Here is a 9,781-nt window from a genome sequence, read left to right as displayed (position 1 = left end):
GGATCTGCCCAATATCAGGTTCTATCAGTGGTGTGCCCACCTATGTTATATTTATGACTGGATCACAAACAATGACTCCTCTATTTGGTTAGACATTGAGACTTCTCTTTCAAAATACCCCTTACATGATCTTTTATTTTTCAGAAGTTTCAAGTCTGTAAAAGATCACTGCAATAATCCCATTACACTTAACACACTCAAAGTATGGAGGTCAGTTCAACGCTTCCTGGGAAGGTCCAAACTAACCTCTGCTCTTACCACAATTCTTAACAACCCAGATTTTGGTCCAGGATTGGCTTAATAAGGTCATACGCAGACTAGATGACTTATTTGCTGAGAAGATTTGATTGTCATTTGAGCAGATGGTCGAGAAATATCGACTCCCAAAACAGGACTTTTTCCGCTTCCTACAAGTAAGACATTATATTCTGAAGAGCACCACCTTAATTGGTAACACTGAAATGCTTTTTTTTTTACCACAAAGGAAAATGTCTGTAAGTCTGTTTTATGATGCTTTAAGGTCCTTTTCTGCTGTCAACACACAGCTGGTAAAACAAGTGTGGGAGAAAGAATGGTCTGTTACTATTGACGAAGAGATGTGGGAGGACATTTGGAATATGCAAAAACAATATACAGTGCCTTGCGAAAGTATTCGGCCCCCTTGAACTTTGCGACCTTTTGCCACATTTCAGGCTTCAAACATAAAGATATAAAATTGTATTTTTTTGTGAAGAATCAACAACAAGTGGGACACAATCATGAAGTGGAACGACATTTATTGGATATTTCAAACTTTAACAAATAAAAAACTGAAAAATTGGGTGTGCAAAATTATTCAGCCCCTTTACTTTCAGTGCAGCAAACTCTCTCCAGAAGTTCAGTGAGGATCTCTGAATGATCCAATGTTGACCTAAATTACTAATGATGATAAATACAATCCACCTGTGTGTAATCAAGTCTCCATATAAATGCACCTGCACTGTGATAGTCTCAGAGGTCCGTTAAAAGCGCAGAGAGCATCATGAAGAACAAGGAACACACCAGGCAGGTCCGAGATACTGTTGTGAAGAAGTTTAAAGCCGGATTAGGATACAAAAAGATTTCCCAAGCTTTAAACATCCCAAGGAGCACTGTGCAAGCGATAATATTGAAATGGAAGGAGTATCAGACCACTGCAAATCTACCAAGACCTGGCCGTCCCTCTAAACTTTCAGCTCATACAAGGAGAAGACTGATCAGAGATGCAGCCAAGAGGCCCATGATCACTCTGGATGAACTGCAGAGATCTACAGCTGAGGTGGGAGACTCTGTCCATAGGACAACAATCAGTCGTATATTGCACAAATCTGGCCTTTATGGAAGAGTGGCAAGAAGAAAGCCATTTCTTAAAGATATCCATAAAAAGTGTTGTTTAAAGTTTGCCACAAGCCACCTGGGAGACACATCAAACATGTGGAAGAAGGTGCTCTGGTCAGATGAAACCAAAATTGAAATTTTTGGCGTAAAAGCAACACAGCTGAACACACCATCCCCACTGTCAAACATGGTGGTGGCAGCATCATGGTTTGGGCCTGCTTTTCTTCAGCAGGGACAGGGAAGATGGTTAAAATTGATGGGAAGATGGATGGAGCCAAATACAGGACCATTCTGGAAGAAAACCTGATGGAGTCTGCAAAAGACCTGAGACTGGGACGGAGATTTGTCTTCCAACAAGACAATGATCCAAAACATAAAGCAAAATCTACAATGGAATGGTTCAAAAATAAACATATCCAGGTGTTAGAATGGCCAAGTCAAAGTCCAGACCTGAATCCAATCGAGAATCTGTGGAAAGAACTGAAAACTGCTGTTCACAAATGCTCTCCATCCAACCTCACTGAGCTCGAGCTGTTTTGCTGTTTTGGAATGGGAAAACATTTCAGTCTCTCGATGTGCAAAACTGATAGACATACCCCAAGCGACTTACAGCTGTAATCGCAGCAAAAGGTGGCGCTACAAAGTATTAACTTAAGGGGGCTGAATAATCTTGCACGCCCAATTTTTCAGTTTTTGATTTGTTAAAAAAGTTTGAAATATCCAATAAATGTCGTTCCACTTCATGATTGTGTCCCACTTGTTGTTGATTCTTAACAAAAAAATACAGTTTTATATCTTTATGTTTGAAGCCTGAAATGTGGCAAAAGGTCGCAAAGTTCAAGAGGGCCGAATACTTTCGCAAGGCACTATATGTAATCCTACTAGAACAATCCAATTAAGAATAATACACAGATTGCATATATCCCCAAATCGCAGACATGCTTTAAGCCCATCTTCCTCTTCTCCTCAGTGTCTTAAATGCAAAACTGATACAGGCACCCTAACACATTGTTTATGGTCATGTACCAAAATACAAAGATACTGGTCTGGTGTTCTGCAAGAAATTGAAAAGATCCTAGGGGTTTATCTAGAATTGGACCCAGTTTCTTTACTGTTGGGTCTCCCTAGTAGGCATGTTACTTCTGTGGGTAAGAGGAGGCTTTGCCAACATCCTTAACCTTCGCAGCGAGGAAAAACATCCTTTTACAGTGGATTAGTGATAAGGTTCCTTCTATTAAAGATTGGCATATGATACTATTTGAATGGGTGTCTCTGGAATATCTGACATGTACGTTGCATTCTAAAACAGATCAGTTCTACAAAGTATGGGAACCGTATCTAAATTACCTAGAACCTGAGGTATCAGCTATTATGCTGCAAGGATTCTCTTAGAATGGTGATGATCTATGTATTTCAGAATTCCACTGTACGTTCCATGTGTGGAACCTAACTTTGTTAAAACTGAGCTTTTTTGTTTAATTTCTGTTTGTAAATTTGTTTAAAATGTATGTATTGAGAGACGCAATGATGGGGATGGGGTGAGAGGAGCGGGGAGAGGAAAATAGTGTACGTGTGTATGTATGTATGTATGTGTGTGTGTGTGTGTATATACGCATGTATGTGTAAGTGAGTGCTGTTTTTTTTTGCTTTGTCTCTGTTGTTGTTGTATCTCTTAATATGGGTGAAAATTGTGAAATTCCAATTAAAAAACTGTAAAAAAAAAAGCAAAAAAGAAGTTTAAAATATAACTCTGAATTGTGTGTGGTTTGTAAACTCTCCTCATTTAGTAATACAGGAAATTACCACGACAGCTTCCTATCAAGCACTTTGAGAGCCTGTTTGTAAACAGACTGAATGGGTTTTAATGTTGTACAGCAAGCCTGGGCCCAACTAGTCAAGCAGTATGTTAAGTGGGGGAGTATCATAGATTTGAAGTACAGTTTTGCTACCTCAAATCAAATTTATTTATATAGCCCTTCTTACATCAGCTGATATCTCAAAGTGCTGTACAGAAACCCAGCCTAAAACCCCAAACCGCAAGCAATGCAGGTGTAGAAGCACGGTGGCTAGCAAAAACTCCCTAGGAAGAAACATAGAGAGGAACCAGGCTATGAGGGGTGGCCAGTCCTCTTCTGGCTGTGCCGGGTGGAGATTATAACAGAACATGGCCAAGATGTTCAAATGTTCATAAATGACCAGCATGGTAAAATAATAATAATCACAGTAGTTGTCGAGGGTGCAGCAAGTCAGCACCTCAGGAGTAAATGTCAGTTGGCTTTTCATAGCCGATCAGAGTATCTCTACCGCTCCTGCTTTCTCTAGAGAGTTGAAAACAGCAGGTCTGGGACAGATAGCACATCCGGTGAACAGGTCAGGGTCCCATAGCTGCAGGCAGAATAGTTGAAACTGGAGCAGCAGCACGGCCAGGTGGACTGGGGACAGCAAGGAGTCATCATGCCAGGTAGTCCTGAGGTATGGTCCTAGGGCTCAGTTCCTCAGAGAGAGAGAAAGAAAGAGAGAAAGAGAGAATTAGATAGAGCATACTTAAATTCACACAGGACACCGGATAAGACAGGAGAAGTACTCCGGATATAACAAACTGACCCTAGCCCCCCGACACATAAATAACGGCAGCATAAATACTGGAGGCTGAGACAGGAGGGGTCAGGAGACAATGTGGCCCCCTCCGATGATACCCCCGGACAGGGCCAAACAGAAAGGAAATAACCCCACCCACTTTGCCAAAGCACAGCCCCCACACCACTAGAGGGATATCTTCAACCACCAACTTACCATCCTGAGACAAGGCTGAGTATAGCCCACAAATATCTTTTCCATGGCACAACCCAAGGAAGGGGCACCAACCCAGACAGGAAGATCACGTCAGTGACTCAACCCACTCAAGTGACGCACCCCTCCTAGGGACGGCATGAAAAAGCACCAGTAAGCCAATGACTCAGCCCCTGAAATATGGTTAGAGGCAGAGAATCCCAGTGGAGAGAGGGCAACCGGCCAGGCAGAGACAGCAAGGGTGGTTCGTTGCTCCAGAGCCTTTCCGTTCACCTTCACACTCCTGGGCCAGACTACACTTGATCATATGACCCACTGAAGAGATGAGTCTTCAGTAAAGACTTAAAGGTTGAGACCGAGTCTGCGTCTCTCACATGGGTAGGCAGACCATTCCATAAAAATGGAGCTCTATAGGAGAAATCCTGCCTCCAACTGTTTGCTTAGAAATTCTAGGGACAATTAGGAGGCCTGTGTCTTGTGACCGTAGCATACACGTAGGTATGTACGGCAGGACCAAATCGGAAAGATAGGTAGAAGCAAGCCCATGTAATGCTTTGTAGGTTGGCAGTAAAACCTTGAAATCAGCCCTTGCCTTAACAGGAAGCCAGTGTAAGGAGGCTAGCACCGGAGTAATATGATCAAATGTTGGGTTCTAGTCAGGATTCTAGCAGCCGTATTTAGCACTAACTGAAGTTTATTTAATGCTTTATCCGGGTAACCGGAAAGTAGAGCATTGCAGTAGTCTAACTTAGAAGTAACAAAAGCATGGATTAATTTTTATGCATCATTTTTGGACAGAAAGTTTCTGATTTTTGCATTGTTACCTAGATGGAAAAAAGCTGTCCTTGAAACAGTCTTGATATGTCCGTCAAAAGAGAGATCAGGGTCCAGAGTAACGCAGAGGTCCTTCACAGTTTTATTTGAGACGACTGTACAACCATCAAGATTAATTGTCAGATTCAACAGAAGATCTCTTTGTTTCTTGGGACCTAGAACAAACATCTCTGTTTTATCCGAGTTTAAAAGTAGAACGTTTGCAGCCATCCACTTCCTCATGTCTGAAACACAGGCTTCTAGCGAGGGCAATTTTGAAGCTTCACCATGTTTCATTGAAATGTACAGCTGTGTGTCATCCGCATAGCAGTGAAAGTTAACAGTATGTTTTCGAATGACATCCCCAAGAGGTAAAATATATAGCGAAAACAATAGTGGTCCTAAAACGGAACCTTGAGGGACACCGAAATTTACAGTTGATTTGTCAGAGGACAAACCATCCACAGAGACAAACTGATATCTTTCCGACAGATAAGATCTAAACCAGGCCAGAACTTGTCCGTGTAGACCCATTTGGGTTTCCAATCTCTCCAAAAGAATGTGGTGATCGATGGTATCAAAAGCAACACTAAGGTCTAGGAGCACGAGGACAGATGCAGAGCCTCGGTCTGATGCCATGAAAATGTAATTTACCACCTTCACAAGTGCAGTCTCAGTGCTATGATGGGGTCTAAAACCAGACTGAAGCATTCTGTATACATTGTTTGTCTTCAGGAAGGCAGTGAGTTGCTGCGCAACAGCTTTTTCTAAAATGTTTGAGAGGAATGGAAGATTCGATATAGGCCGATAGTTTCTTATATTTTCTGGGTCAAGGTTTGGCTTTTTCAAGAGAGGCTTTATTACTGCCACTTTTAGTGAGTTTGGTACACATCCGGTGGATAGAGAGCCGTTTATTATGTTCAACATAGGAGGGCCAAGCACAGGAAGCAGCTCTGTAGCTCTGTAGACAAACAATTTTGTATGCATCGGAAATTAGCTAGGTTGAATTTGGTTATTTGAATTACCTTTTCACCTGCTTTTTAAAAGAGAGGTTGGAATCAAGTATGATGTAAAGGTACTTAAAATAAGATACCACCTGGAGCTTCTCCCCTGACACATAGACATCTGGCTCAGTAGCATCTGTTGCCCTCTCTGTGAAGAACATGCAGACAGTTTTTTTTCACATTGAGATGCAAACACGGGTCACTGAGCCACTTTATAAACTGGACCAATACAGTAGTGAGTTCTTGTGCAGCTTGTTGTTTGCTCTTTGCATGCACATATATCACTGTATCATATGCATACATTTGAACTTCAGACCCAGTACAGACAGAAGGCAGATCATTAATGTACAGGTTGAAAAGGAAGGGCCCCAGTATTGACCCTTGGGGCATGCCCACACCATAGCTAAGAGTGGGCGACAGCTCATTGCTCACTCTGACACACTGAGTTCTGCCTTCAAGGTATTATTTCATCCATCTCAAGGTATTGGGGGAAAAGTTGAACTTGGACAATTTTGTGATGATAATCTCATGGTTAACAGTATCAAGTCTTCCTTAGGTCCAGAAACCTAGCCCCAACAACGCCCCCTTTGTCCATCTTGAACTTTACATTTTCCAGAAGAAAGCAGATGGCCGTTTCTGTGGAGTATTTAGCTCTGAAGCCAAACTGCAAGGAGTGTAATGTGAAGGGGCTGTTGTTGAGGTGGGCAATCAGAATGTGAAATGTCAGAATAATAGTAGAGAGGGAGTTATTTCAGCTTTTATTTCTTTCATCACATTCCCAGTGGGTCAGAAGTTTACATATACTCAATTAGTATTTGGTAGCATTGTCTTTAAATTGTTTAACTTGGGTCAAACATTTTGGGTAGCCTTCCACAAGCTTCCAACAATAAGTTGGGTGAATTTTTGCCCATTCTTTCATGACAGAGCTGGTGTAACTGAGTCAGGTTTGTAGGCCTCCTTGCTTGCACACACTTTTTTAGTTCTGCCCACAAATCTTCTATAATTTTGAGGTCAGGACTTTATGATGGCCACTCCAATACCTTGACTTTGTTGTCCTTACTTTGGAAGTATGCTTGGGGTCATTGTCCATTTGGAAGACCCGTTTGCGACCAAGCTTTAACTTCCTGACTGATGTCTTGAGATGTTGCTTCAATATATCCACATAATTTTCCTGCCTCATGATGCCATCTATTTTGTGAATTACACCAGTCCCTCCTGCAGCATAGCACCCCCACAACATGATGCTGCCACCCCCGTGCTTCACGGTTGGGATGGTGTTCTTCGGCGTGCAAGCCTCCCCCTTTTTCCTCCAAACATATTGATGGTCATTATGGCCAAACAGTTCTATTTTTGTTTCATCAGACCAGAGGACATTTCTCCAAAAGTACATCTTTGTCCACATGTGCAGTTGCAAACCGTAGTCTGGCTTTTTTATGGCGGTTTTGGAGCAGTGGCTTCTTCCTTGCTGAGCGGCCTTTCAGGTTATGTCGATATAGGACTTGTTTTACTGTGGATATAGATACTTTTGTACCTGTTTCCTCCAGCATCTTCACAAGGTCCTTTGCTGTTGTTCTGGGATTGATTTGCACTTTTCACACCAAAGTACGTTCATCTCTAGGACACCGCTTCTTCCTGAGTGGTATGACGGCTGCGTGGTCCCATGGTGTTTATACTTGCGTACTATTGTTTGTACAAATGAACGTGGTACCTTCAGGCGTTTGGAAATTGCTCCCAAGGATGAACCAGACTTGTGGAGGTCTACAATTTTTTTTCTGAGGTCTTGGCTGATTATTTTGATTTTCCCATGATGTCAAGCAAAGAGGCACTGAGTTTGAAGGTAGGCCTTGAAATACATCCACAGGTACACCTCCAATTGACTCAAATGATGTCAATTAGCCTATCAGAAGCTTCTCAAGCCATGACATCATTTTCTGGAATTTTTCAAGCTGTTTAAAGGCACAGTCAACTTAGTGTATGTAAACTTCTGACCCACTGGAATTGTGATACAGTGAATTATAAGTGAAATAATCTGTCTGTAAACAATTGTTGGAAAAATGACTTGTGTCATGCAAAAAGTAGATGTCCTAACCGACTTGCCAAAACTATCATTTGTTAGCAAGAAATTTGTGGAGTTTAAAAACAAGTTTTAATGACTCCAACCTAAGTGTATGTAAACCTCCAACTTCAGCTGTATATTGGCATGTTTTCCGGCCTTCAACTTTGTCTCCGGCTGAACAACACCTGTGCCAATATATCCTCCAAACACCGGCTTCTCGGGTCATTGTCACTCAATTGTACCATAGCATTGTCGAATACTAATTTCTGATGGGCTTGACGGGAATTCTAGAGCATGCATTATTTCCCTATACACCATGTCGATATTCATGTTATAAAAAATGTATTCCCTTCGACCACGCCCACAAATTGGGGAAAACAATCATTCTTTCCCGTTCGCCCCCATTGTAAAGGCGCCAACTTCGTTGTTGATTTTTTGTTATACAGAAATAACAACAATTGCAGAAACATATACCGAAACTTCTGTACTTTTTCAATACTAGAGCATGAAAAACGGTTCAGTACTAGATTCTTTGTTACTTTCGGTACTTGTGACTCACACCGTATACTGATTGAGAGGATGGAGTCTGTCTGGATTTTGTCTGACTCTTCTCAAGGGAGCAGTAGTAATCTGGCCAGCCTACTTGCTTATAGAACGGTGAGACAGCTGACATAGCGCAAGACACTTTTGAGAAGCGAGGAGAAGAGGATAGCGAGAGAATGCGAACAGCATGGCATCTTCTTCTATTGATAACATCATACTGTATGACCGCAGCTTGTTGACAAAACTGACTCCAGAAGCGGACTATGGGAAGACTTTGCTTATAGATCAGATGATGAGTGCCAGACCACTGAAACAACTAAGCAAAAGGTGTAACAAAGCAGTGCAGTGCAAGGGAGGTTTAATTCCAAAACGATATCTTAAACTGTTTTACACATTTGCATTGTAATGTTATTCTACTAGCAACTAAATTCAAATTATTTTTGAGTGACAATTACGTTAACATATATTTAGCATTACATTAATGTCAGCATTATAATATGATTACAACCCAAAAGTAATGACATGCACTCAGAATTGAACTATGACAGCAATATATTTAGACTATTTAGTCTGGGTTTGCTAGCCAGCCAGTCAGCAGCCCTGGGCGGAGCAGTGCACATTATAACCAGTAGATAGTGATAGCGCTGATGTCATCCACGATACCTATGGAAAATGTAGCTGTTTTCATCCTGCCTGAGAGAGTCAACCGGGAACCTCTTTGTAGCTTGCCAACCTTTGATTGGTCTGTGTCAGCATGTGGTCCTGTGTGATGACTAATGATGTAATAAGAATGGATCACAATTTAATAAAATATCTCGATTTGTAGCGAACTTTAAAATAATTCACGGTCGGGATTGAACTTGATCATACTAAAAAAAAATGTTAAGTAGGTTTTCTAGGGCAGACCAGGGCTTTAGGCTCCACTAGGTTGCTATGCAGTAGCCGGCCAGCAGAGCTCGTGACTTTATGCTCCAGACCGAACACTGGGTGCTTGATTGCACCCTGGGAGGTGAAATGTACTCTGGGAATAGTAGTATTTTGTGTAGACCATCAGGCTTGGGCAGTATGCCTTATATACTGTATACTGGGGTATTAGGAAAAAGCCACAGGATGGTTTCTCAATACCATAAATACAATTTTTTTCAATACATTTTAATATTTGTAGCTACTTTAAGTTAATACTTGCAGTCAACTTTTGCACTATGTTAGGAGATAAAGC

Source organism: Oncorhynchus mykiss, chromosome 12, assembly GCF_013265735.2.
Source record: "Oncorhynchus mykiss isolate Arlee chromosome 12, USDA_OmykA_1.1, whole genome shotgun sequence".
Taxonomy (NCBI): domain Eukaryota; kingdom Metazoa; phylum Chordata; class Actinopteri; order Salmoniformes; family Salmonidae; genus Oncorhynchus; species Oncorhynchus mykiss.
This window is presented reverse-complemented; position numbering follows the sequence as displayed.